Genomic DNA, 10,511 nt, shown 5'->3' with positions numbered 1-10,511 from the left:
TCAGAGGTAGCGTGGAGATGTCACTCCGGCCGGGAGTGCAGGCGAGCAGGCAGCTTGTGGGCGCAGGGGTACAGCCCTCGGTCCCCACACCAGATGGGAAATCCCTAGAAAAGGTGATCACCTCAGTTCAAGACCCACATGGAGATTTCTGGGTTTCTTCAGTGTTCTTTGTGCATGAAATAGGGTTAAATGCAAGGGGAGAAAAGTTCATCTTTCTCTGCAGTGACCCCAGGAGCGATGTAATTAAACCCATATCGCAGCCCCATTTGCACTCCGCAGCAGCCCCTCCTGCAGCTGTGTTTCCCAAGGAGACAAAACCTGGTAAAGGAAACTAAATTCCTGCTGCCATCTTCAGCTCTGCCCCGATAATGCATGTGCGGCAGGGCTGCGTGGGGGCGGCCATGCTGGGGTAACCCACACCCCCGCAAAGTCTCCCAGGCAGATCCCATCCTGGCTGCACCCCACGCTGTGCCGGGAGCAGGCGCTGGCTGCCGAGCCAGGGTCCTGTGCCGGACAGACACCACCCCAAAATCAGTGCCCTAGACAAAAGTGTCTAAAGACCCAAGATGTTTGTACGACTCCTACAGAGCGTTCACAGTGACAGAGCAAATGGAAAGCATCAAAATATTTTTATTTTTCTTCAAAACAAATTTTTTGTTGTTGTTGCATTGGGTATAGATGAATTTTTTTAGAAAGAGTGAAATAACTCCAAGTCACAAGGCGCTGTCCCAGCCAAAACAATCTGGATTGATCTGAACTACGTCTTTTTCCCTGACTTGGTCAGAAAATACACTGTATGACTCCACAGACTGCATAAGAGAAAACACACAGTAAGAAATCACTCTTTTCTTTACGAGCACAAATTAAGGTGGATAAGGTCAAAGGTAGGAAGGCAAATAAAGGGAGCAGAGATAACCTGGTCTGACTGAGGTTACAGCAGATGCCATTGCTGGTACCCGTGTTTGGTTGAAGTAGCCTGTCGGCCAGCGCTATCCCCTCGGGACTGTGCTGTCTGCACAAGGAGTTAGAAAGGAGCAAGAGGTGAAGGAGCTTGCCTCTGTCTCTAGGCCCTCACCTTTCCTGACTGCAGTGGAAGCAGGGCAGCAGACGCCGAGCTGAGAGCAAGCCCCAGAAAGCAGCCTGGGAGCATTCAGGCTGCAGCACGAGTCGCCTCACAGAAGCCGGCCGCAAGCGATTTTCCTTTTTGTCAGCACAGTCTGCTTCACAGGAACAAGGAAAATCTCCAAACGTGGAACATAAAAAAGGCATCAAGCAAAGACACAAAAGTATATCCATTTGTTTCATTGCAGATAACGGGTGGCAGCTACCATTTCAAGATCAAGTCTTGCTCTGCTGAAGACCTCCAACTGATGCACCACCAGTCATTTACGATCTGCCATTAAACATATACAGTCATTATAGCTCTTTTCTCTGCTAGTTGCAGCCTCAGGACTTTTTGCTTAGGCTGCACATAAGTTCTTGTTTGGAAGATTTAAAAGGAGAAAAAAAATAACAGTCTTGGTCTCCCAGAAGCTGTCTCGCAGAGCTGGGGAGGGAGATCGTGCCAGTGCCCCAGCAGGGTAGCAGCCCCATCCCGCTTGGCGCTGGGCATGGCGTTCACACAGGTGCTTCAAGGGAGAGCAGGCAGCGTGCCTCAGCGCAGAGCCCCAGCAGGAAGGTGCCCCTCCAGCCGCCCCACGCCCCCGACCAGGCTCCTCCGGCCCTGGGAATGCGGGAAGGGTGGGGGAGGCAAGGTCCTGCCTCTGCCTGGGCTTTGTCTTCCGACCCCACTCCTGCCCTCCCAAAAGCAAGACCAGATCTGCAGGGAAAGGTGATACCCTCCGTTGGACCTGCTGCTGCAGTAAAAGCAGACGGTCGAGCTTTGGGACCACTGGCCTCCCGCAGGCCCCTCGGCAGCCACCCCTGCCCCACGCTGCACGGCAGCACGGAGAAGGGCTTGGCCCAAAGTCCGCCTGGTTTTCCCAACTGCATCCTTTGTTCAGATCAGAAATATCACCTCTCCCTACAAACCTTTCATCACTTGAGATACCTCCCTGCAGAGGTGACATGAGAGGAACGATGGGGAAAGAAATGATCAAAGAATGTTATTATCAGGATTTTTGGCAGCTGAGCTATGATTCCAAATGTAGGCACAGCAGACACTGCTCCGAAGCACCAATGGGCTCATGGCTGCGTAGCAGCCCACACGGGGTGAGGTGTCCTTAGCAAGCAGGGATCCAGCGCAAAGAAATCAGTGCTGCGAAAAAAAAGACTTCTCCCCAAGACGGCTGACCTGGGGTAGTTCATGTGAGTTAGCCTAACAGAGCGGACACCATCATCTGAATTTTAACTTGGTTAAGTAACCAGCATCCAGCCCAGCGCCCTCCACAGACAAAGCTAACCCCAGGTTATCTGGACTTCATAGCTGTTCATCCCGAGGTTATTCCTCTTGGACTGCGGTCAGCATGCCCTAATAGAGCCCCGGTGCCGTGCTTACAGAAACAGCATTTCCCAGGAGTGAGTGCTGTAGCATTGTGCTTTCTCTTGCATTTTTGGGTTTCTGTGGCTCTCACACTTCTGCCCTGCTGAGATGTTTGTGTCAGCCAATCCATGAAAATTTGGCACCGAAATGGTACCGTGCTGCATTGTTTTCTCACTGTATAGCTCATGTTCCCTCCCATTCCTCACAAATCACAGTAATCGTCAGGGCTGCCAAGCCTCGAAGCCAAAAGCAGCGTTGGGATATTTATCCCACCTTCTTGTTTGACATGTCGTAGTTGATGTAGCCACATTGGAAGCGGCAGTGAAGGCAAGCCCAGAGAATGAGAAGAAGATGAAATTCAGTGCTCAGGAGCACAAAAACTGCTGTAACTGGGGGGGGTCTTATGTCAACCATGAGAATCTGTGGTGGGAGAAATCAGGAGGGAGGTCAGACCTGGCTATGGCTTTGCAAACTACAAAGTTTCTACTGTGTTTCCATTTTGCAGAAATTAAGGTTCATCCAGATGCAGTTCACCGGAAAATCCAAATTTCAGCGAACAACCTGGATAGACAGTGTCCAATTTGTTCCTTCTCTGCTAAAAGCATCCATGAATGAAACCAAACTGTTGCTGTGGATCTTTACATTGGTTTTATTTGGTTGCTTATGCTCCCACAAAAGCTAAATGTATTTGGCAGATTGAGAGAGGTGTGGTGGGCAGAGGGCTAGAGATCACTCGTGCCCCGGAGTTAAAAAAAAGCGAGGAAATATTCTCTGCTAAGCAACCTCAGGTCCCCACATGCTGCTTTCTGGCAGCGTCCTTGCCACTGTCCTCCTTAATCTCTTTCTACAGATAGAAAGGGGCAAGAGAGTTCCTCTCTCAGAATAACTTACTCTCCATCCAGGGCAGAGTCTTTCCAACATGACACTATTCAAATTAAACCACAAATCTTCTCTTCTAGGGATAACACTCTGCTGTCTTCCCAAACCTGTTCTTGTTTTCTTTTGCCATTTTGACACCATTAGCCTTCTGAAAGTGCTAGCACACATACAGAGATAATACTGTTAATTTTATCGTGCTTGGAAAGGCACAGTACAGCCTAAACTCAGCCAACTGCTTGGTTTTGGCTTTTCCCTATTGTATAATATCCTTTTGTACATAGCTCTGCGTGGTAACTCATTTATATCAAATCTTACCAGTTAAGGGAGGAAGGAAAGGGGGGCAATCAATAGTTATCTTGCCAAAGTGACCTGAAGTCAATAGCCTCTCCTTTTCCCGCAGGCAGGGCCGGCGTGACAGCTCGTGCGGGTGTAGGCCACTAATTTCTCGTGCAGATTTTCATGCAGACGGTCCCAGGGCTGTTTCCCCAGCCCTCAGCAGCAGCTCACTGGGGCTCGCTGGGAGCAGCCAACAAGGCAAGTGCACGCTGCAGCATCAGGAGCCCCCGGGCAACGCTGAAAATGCCACTGAGCGCGTTCCCAGCAGTGGCATGTGGGGGTCACCTCAGTGGGACTGAGGGCCATCGTCCCAAAGCAGGGGACACCAGGTCACACAAGGGCCTCAGGGAGGGCTGGAGGCCACTTCCCTCCACAGCCCTCACCCACCCCCAGGAGATCACCCCCAGGGGGAGAGACTGGGGGAGAAAGCAAACATCTGTCCCCCAGTCTACTGACGAAGATTTTTTAAATGACTAGATCCCTCCTCTACACACAGTTTTTACTTCAAGCATGGTGCAGAAAATAATCAATTTGTTTTTCTCAGTCCAATTCCCTTCTGTCTAATAGGTCTGTTGTAAACGCCAATTTTACTGTCATTTACACTGTGCCCATCTGAGCTATTTTATCAATAGTTAAATAAGAATACTTTAAAGTAATGTGATTTTTTATTTGAATTCCAATTTATGTTCAGATGGTTTGACACAAATCTAGTAAGGAAGGCTCACTATTTTCATAGAACAAATTAAATTATATGTTATATAGCCACGCAAGTAAATACATTATATAATTGGATAAATAAATACTTGTGATTAGATACAGTATCTCATTCTTACCTACACATAATAGCAAGGCTAGTGGAAGTATTGTACAAATCACCATGCTTTAATAGTTAGCAGTCCATGAAAATCGACCTGAAAGACAATAGGCAAGAACAAGCACAAAAAAAGGCTAAACCTGGTTATTTGAACCAAGGCTTCCTGCTTGCCTGTTTAAGTGGCTTCAAATCAGCTTAGAGTCATTTTCACTTAAGCCAGTGCATCTGGGCAGAGAGGTCAAAGCGTAATTAGCTGTGCAGAAGATGGTGGATAAAAGGCGATGACGGACACTGCCAGTGGGATGGACAATGAGGATGGGCATGGACAATGGGCATGGACGATGGGGATGTGCCACCAGTTACAAGCACAGTTAAAGCCTGCAGAGCTGAAATCGGTACCTGGACAACCAAATGGTTGAAATTGACCATTTGCAGGGAGTTTGAGAGTGTCGATCTCAGTTCGTGTTGTCAGACAACGCTTTCCTCCTGACTGTGGAAGAGAAAATCAGTTCCTTTTAAGCTGATAAACACAGCCCAGCTGGGACCAAATTTGTTGTTTGGATATTACAGGCTGAGAGACAGACCGGAGTCCTGGCATGTTTTAAAGAAATTGTGGCTCCCTCATGCAGCTAAATTAGTAATAGATAGTACACGCCTGCGATGGAAACCAAAGAAGGCTAATGGTAATCATTCCTCTCTTCCACCCACGCTCTTTTTTGCCTGCATTTTGCTTCAGATCGACCTGCACTACTGTTTAAGTGTTTCCACTGTTTCTTCTCTTCCAAACAACCTCCCCCTCCTTCCCACAACTCCTGCAACCTGACTTTATAGTAAATGGACATGCTAAAAATTGGAGCTGCTCAACATACATAGACATTTGTTAAACCAAGACAGGGAGATAGTGATCCTGAAACCAAGCACCACACGCAGGCTCCCCTCTTTCTGCCACCACCGAAATTATTCACCAAATTAGTGTTTGCTAGCTATTTGCATGGAGGAAAGGCAGCTAGGGAGGCGTAAGATTTATTTTTGCAAAGAAGTGTGAAAGTCAGTCTAAATAATATTTTCTATATGATAGGAACTGACTCAAAACCAGCAGGCTGTGCCGATAGAAACGGGGTATTTACCAGCAGAGCAATGTGGAATATACCACCCCCGGCAGCCACCTTTAAGCTAAAACGTGGGCACTCAGGGACAAAGCTGAGGGTATTTCCAAGAATTATTCCCTAACAATTTCCCCTCCATTTCACTCTGACAGCAGTTACTGGGTTTGGTTTGGTTTTTCATTTCAACTTTGACTTCCACTGGGCCTCATCCAACAGCTTTCTCCTCCATATGCAACAGATGAAAGCCCATTCCCATTCAAAAGGAAAAGCTCTCTGACCAGTGGGTTACTGGGAAGCCCGAACTCCTTCTCCCTCATGCGTAGGGCAGATGTTGCCTCATGACAGCAATTGCTCCGTGGCATGCAGGGTCCCGGGTGTACCCACAGTGCCTATCTACGGCAGGTCAGTATCCCATTCATATTATATTTGCCATGTCTGGGACTTTAATGAGTGCTGATAATATCAGTCAGCCTTTTTTCTAGCTCTGAAAGCAACAGAAAGTTTTTGAGTATACGAGGCCCACAAGCCATGAAGTATGTGATAAAAGGGCTTAACAGACAGGAAAAAGTCACCATTGTTTGGAGCGTAAACAGGTATTTGTAGCGTGTCTAAGCCCCTCCTGGTCAGCAATTCATTTTAGTTCTTCCTTCTGTGTGACAGCCTGTCACCTGAAAACACAAGATGCTCTTCAAAGCTTATGTGACCTTTAGAGGTTCAGCCCAAAGCAGTTTTGCTGACATCTGGCACACGAGGGACTTGCCGTAAGATGAAATAACAACAATAACCAAGGCTCTGCAGGGCCGTCATCTGTCGATCCCAAGGCAGGGAAAGCAGCACGGAGAAGGAGGGAGGCCGAAAGGCCGTACCTGAACTTGCACTGCAGCGCCCAGGCAAAGTCACACCTTCACTAAGTAATGGAGGGGACTGAGACAGGGGCAAAGGAGGCAGCCTGGCGGGTAGGGGGTTTAGTGGGAACACAGTTCATCATTTATCTTTGGGTAAAGAGTGGGGGCCCCCAGAAGCCACTGCAACTATGTGAGCCAGGATGTCTCACGTAGGATGAGACGACATCTTGTCAAGGATGAGAAGACATCTTGTCAAGAGTTTGGTCTAAATTCACAATTAACTCAAAACAAAGTAACAAAAAATGGAAATGGTTAAGCAGGGATTAAGCAGGGGTCAAGCAAAGTGAGAAGAAATTCAGCTTAATGACGAAGACAAAGAAAAATGAAGCTATAGTGGCAAGAAAACAATGATTTTCAAGAGGCATTTTTCATGAACTGAAGGAAAAGCCTGGACTTCTCCCTAGCCTGCATGGGAGTTGTTCAGACGGTGGGCTAGGCTGGGCTTGCTGCAGTGTGCTCGGGGAGCCAGAAGATGTATTTTACTGGCTATGCTTAGAAAACACAGCACATTGTCAAAGCGCTGAAAAGCTGCTTGCGCTCATCTGTTCCTGCACTCCTGCCCTTGAAACATCCCCTCTGCTTCTGGGGGGATGATATTTGAGAATTCAGAAATGGGCTGTTATTTAGCAGAGAATATAACCAAAAGCGTTCGGGGCTCAGAAATTAACTGCTATGCCAGCCAGAGCAGGCAAATCCTGCTGCGGCAGCCTGCGAGCTGGGGAAGCTCCTCTGCTCCACACAAGGTGAGGCATGGTGGGGAACGGCTGTGTCCCTGGCTGGGGACAGAGGATTTCCCCTCCCTGGCTGCTCCGTCAGTGGAAGAAACGTGATCCTGCTCCGGCAGGATGGTGCGGCAGCGGGGCTCCATATTTCAAACGGCAGGGGTTAAGCAAAGTGACCAATTTCCTTGGACTAATTGAGCATGCAATCTGCCTGCTTGTAAAGCCTGCATTTGGCCAGGAAGATTTATTACTTTTAGCAATGATGAATGTCCAAGAGCAGTGAGGGCAGACCTGAGCTGCAGTTCATTAACTTTAAGTGGGATGATGTTGAAAAACCATTTCTATTTTTGGTTACTTTGTTCTGAGTTAACTATGAATTTAGACCTACTTCTGTAATAAAGTGCTCGGGGAGTCCAGTGAATCTTGTTCTCTGTGGCAGATACTAAACCTGTAGGGTTTTGTCCTTATCCTGATGAGTAAGCAGTTTTAGCTGGTCCTGAGAGGCTATGAAATGATAGAAGACTGCTCTGTATGGGAGTTTGGAGTTAAGCCTCCATCTATCTCAGAAGCAGAGACCGAAATGGAGGACTGACATGCCTTTGCTACCAGGTTTCAGAATAACACCTCTTTATTATCTTCATCTTCTCCTCAGAAAGTCGTCATCAGTCCAGCGCTTTGTCTGTGCTGCTGAATGGTCATGTCCATCACAGGGGTATGGTGGCACCCCCCTGCCTTCCCCTACATCTGCTTTAAAATCAGTTGTTCTCTTGGTATAGGATGGAAAGTGCAATGCAATACTCCTTACACTGAGAAGCGCTGGATACTTTACTCACTGCCTAACGTAACATCTGTCCCCCTCTGCATTCGTTATTTGCAAATACTCTCCTTTTCTCCCTTTCCTTGGGAAAATATCCATCAGTGAATGTAGATGTGAAGCCCCAGAGCACGCCCTGCCTTCTTTTCTCCCCAGCAATGCTTGTGCTTAATGCCATACTTGTAAAAAACACCCTCTCTCCGTCCCTGCACTGCAAGACCACACTGGTCCTCTAGAAATTGTCAGCAAGTATTTGATGCTGAAAGATTATTTTATTATAAATCATTCCCAGAGGTGGATGTGGCCTGTAAAAAATACTTTTGCAATGCTCTCTTTACAGTGGTCTGTAGACTGAAAATGCATGTGTATCTGTGTTTCCACAATATTATTTTGCACACTATCAGTATCAGCAGTGTCGACTGCTCCAGATTGCAGTGCATGCATTGTGGCTCTGCCACACCTTACAGCCAAGCGCAAACCTTTCTTGAACACCCATTAGCCTCTATGAACCCTGGGCCATGGGCAAGCAACCTGCAATGCCGTATGCAAGGAGTCCACTGCCCAAGATAACCAACCTGGAAGCTGCAAAGCTAATGAATTTGCCTCTGAGGCTTAATTGTAAGAAAAGTAATTAATCTTGCTGGGTTTCACTCATCATCAAGCAAACTTTTGCTGATGAATAAGAAAACTGCTGAGCATTCCAATTCACTCCCCAAGTCAGCCTCTCCCTGTTGGACTTTGTGGGTAATTGGCACATCATTACTATCCCATTTTCTACAGATTCCCCAAGAGGAAACGGTGAAAGGAACATGTAGATGTTAGTGAGGGAAGGGGGTTTTGCAGCTCAGACTTTCACTCCCACTCCCAAAAAAGTTCTGGATTTGCTTAGTGTCCCAATTTTGTTCAGATCTGGTGAAAGGGAAAAAAAAACCAACCCCAAAACAAACAGAAAACCTGTAAGGGAAAGAGGAATGTGCAAAACAGCTGTCAGAAGGTTTCACAGCAGCTGTGTATGAGATGTTCACCCGGCCCTGCCACTGAACTGGTATGAGTCAGGGCTGAATCCAGATCCCATCCACATATGGTCTAAGCCTCAGCCATGGGGCAAGAGATGAAGATACCAAAGACACACAACATTGGGCGGAATCTCAAATCACTGCAGGCGCCCGGCCTATCCAAGGCATCTGTTTTAGTCTGAGATAAATTTCTCTCTTGAGTTGCCTGTTATATGGGGAGGCTACGCTGCCTGGCAGAGAAGCAGCCAGCGCTGCACGATGCCCTTTGCAAGCTCCTCAGGGAGCTGACAGAGTCTCTCAGGGAAGTGCTGAGGAGCCGGCGAGAGAGCTGGGAGTGAAGCAGGGCTGGCGAGGATCAGCAGGGTGCCAGAGTATCAGCCGTGCCCTAAACAGGCAGCAGGGTCAGAGCCACGCAAGGCGCTGCCTGACGACGTGAGGGCAGTCCCGGGGACCGGGTGTAATTCAGTCCCACCAGCGGCACTCTAATCACTCAGGTTGAGAGTGTCACCAAGGTTTCTGACGGGAGCCGTTCGCTGAGATCTGGTTAGTGCATTTTAGTTGCCTTGCGAGGACCAGAGTTTATTCCCTTAAAGGCTTATTGCTGTGATTCTTCAGGCTTGCTGCACAAGGGCGAGCAATCCAGTTCTGGGAAACATGCATGAGTGGAGAATGTATATGATTTTGGTCATTTGGGGGAGCAAAAGAAGCTGATGCAACACAAACATGAAGAGAGAGGAGAAAGAGAATGATGGGAAAACAGATGAAGAAATGCATGCGTCAAATGAGACACTCGGATGGCTACATTTGTACTGCTCATTGTAAGTATTTTCTCACGGAAAGTACTTTAGTCCTCCTAAGAGGAGCACAAAGACTGATCCCTTACACTATGATGTCGGAATCACTCCTCAAAACACAGGAGTTTCAGCAAACTTCAAAATCCACACAGCAAAATGTCCATGTTTTAGCTAAATTAAAGCATATTTTTTAATTCCCTAGTTTGATTTACATCTGTATATGGTAACAAAAGGCACAGAAGATACTTTATTAAACACAAGTTAAAATATTAAAACTCTGTACAATGGGGCTAGAGTTCAAATGTCAAAACACTATCAAAACCAACCCTCTACCTCAGTATCTAGTGGAGTTAAATGAGAAGGACGTGATTGTGAGACAAGCCTTTCGCACCTCTACCGGCGATTTGGAGTGAGAAGCATTTCCATTCACTGTCAATGAATAGACCGAATTACAAACACTGATTTTAGATTTCTCGCCTGCCTCAAAAGCTTTAAATGGCAGAAAAATTCTGCTCCCAATAGGAGTTGTAAAAGACTTATTTAGTGGATTGAGCTTTCATACCCTAGCAGACTCTAAAAAGAGAAAATAATTTCCCAAAATGATGTCAGCTGTACACTGCAGACAGGATCGGGTACAAGCCAA

The sequence above is a fragment of the Nipponia nippon genome, unplaced genomic scaffold (assembly GCF_047370975.1).
Source record: "Nipponia nippon isolate SJK-2023a ecotype South Korea unplaced genomic scaffold, ASM4737097v1 scaffold_5, whole genome shotgun sequence".
NCBI classification, from domain to species: domain Eukaryota; kingdom Metazoa; phylum Chordata; class Aves; order Pelecaniformes; family Threskiornithidae; genus Nipponia; species Nipponia nippon.
This window is presented reverse-complemented; position numbering follows the sequence as displayed.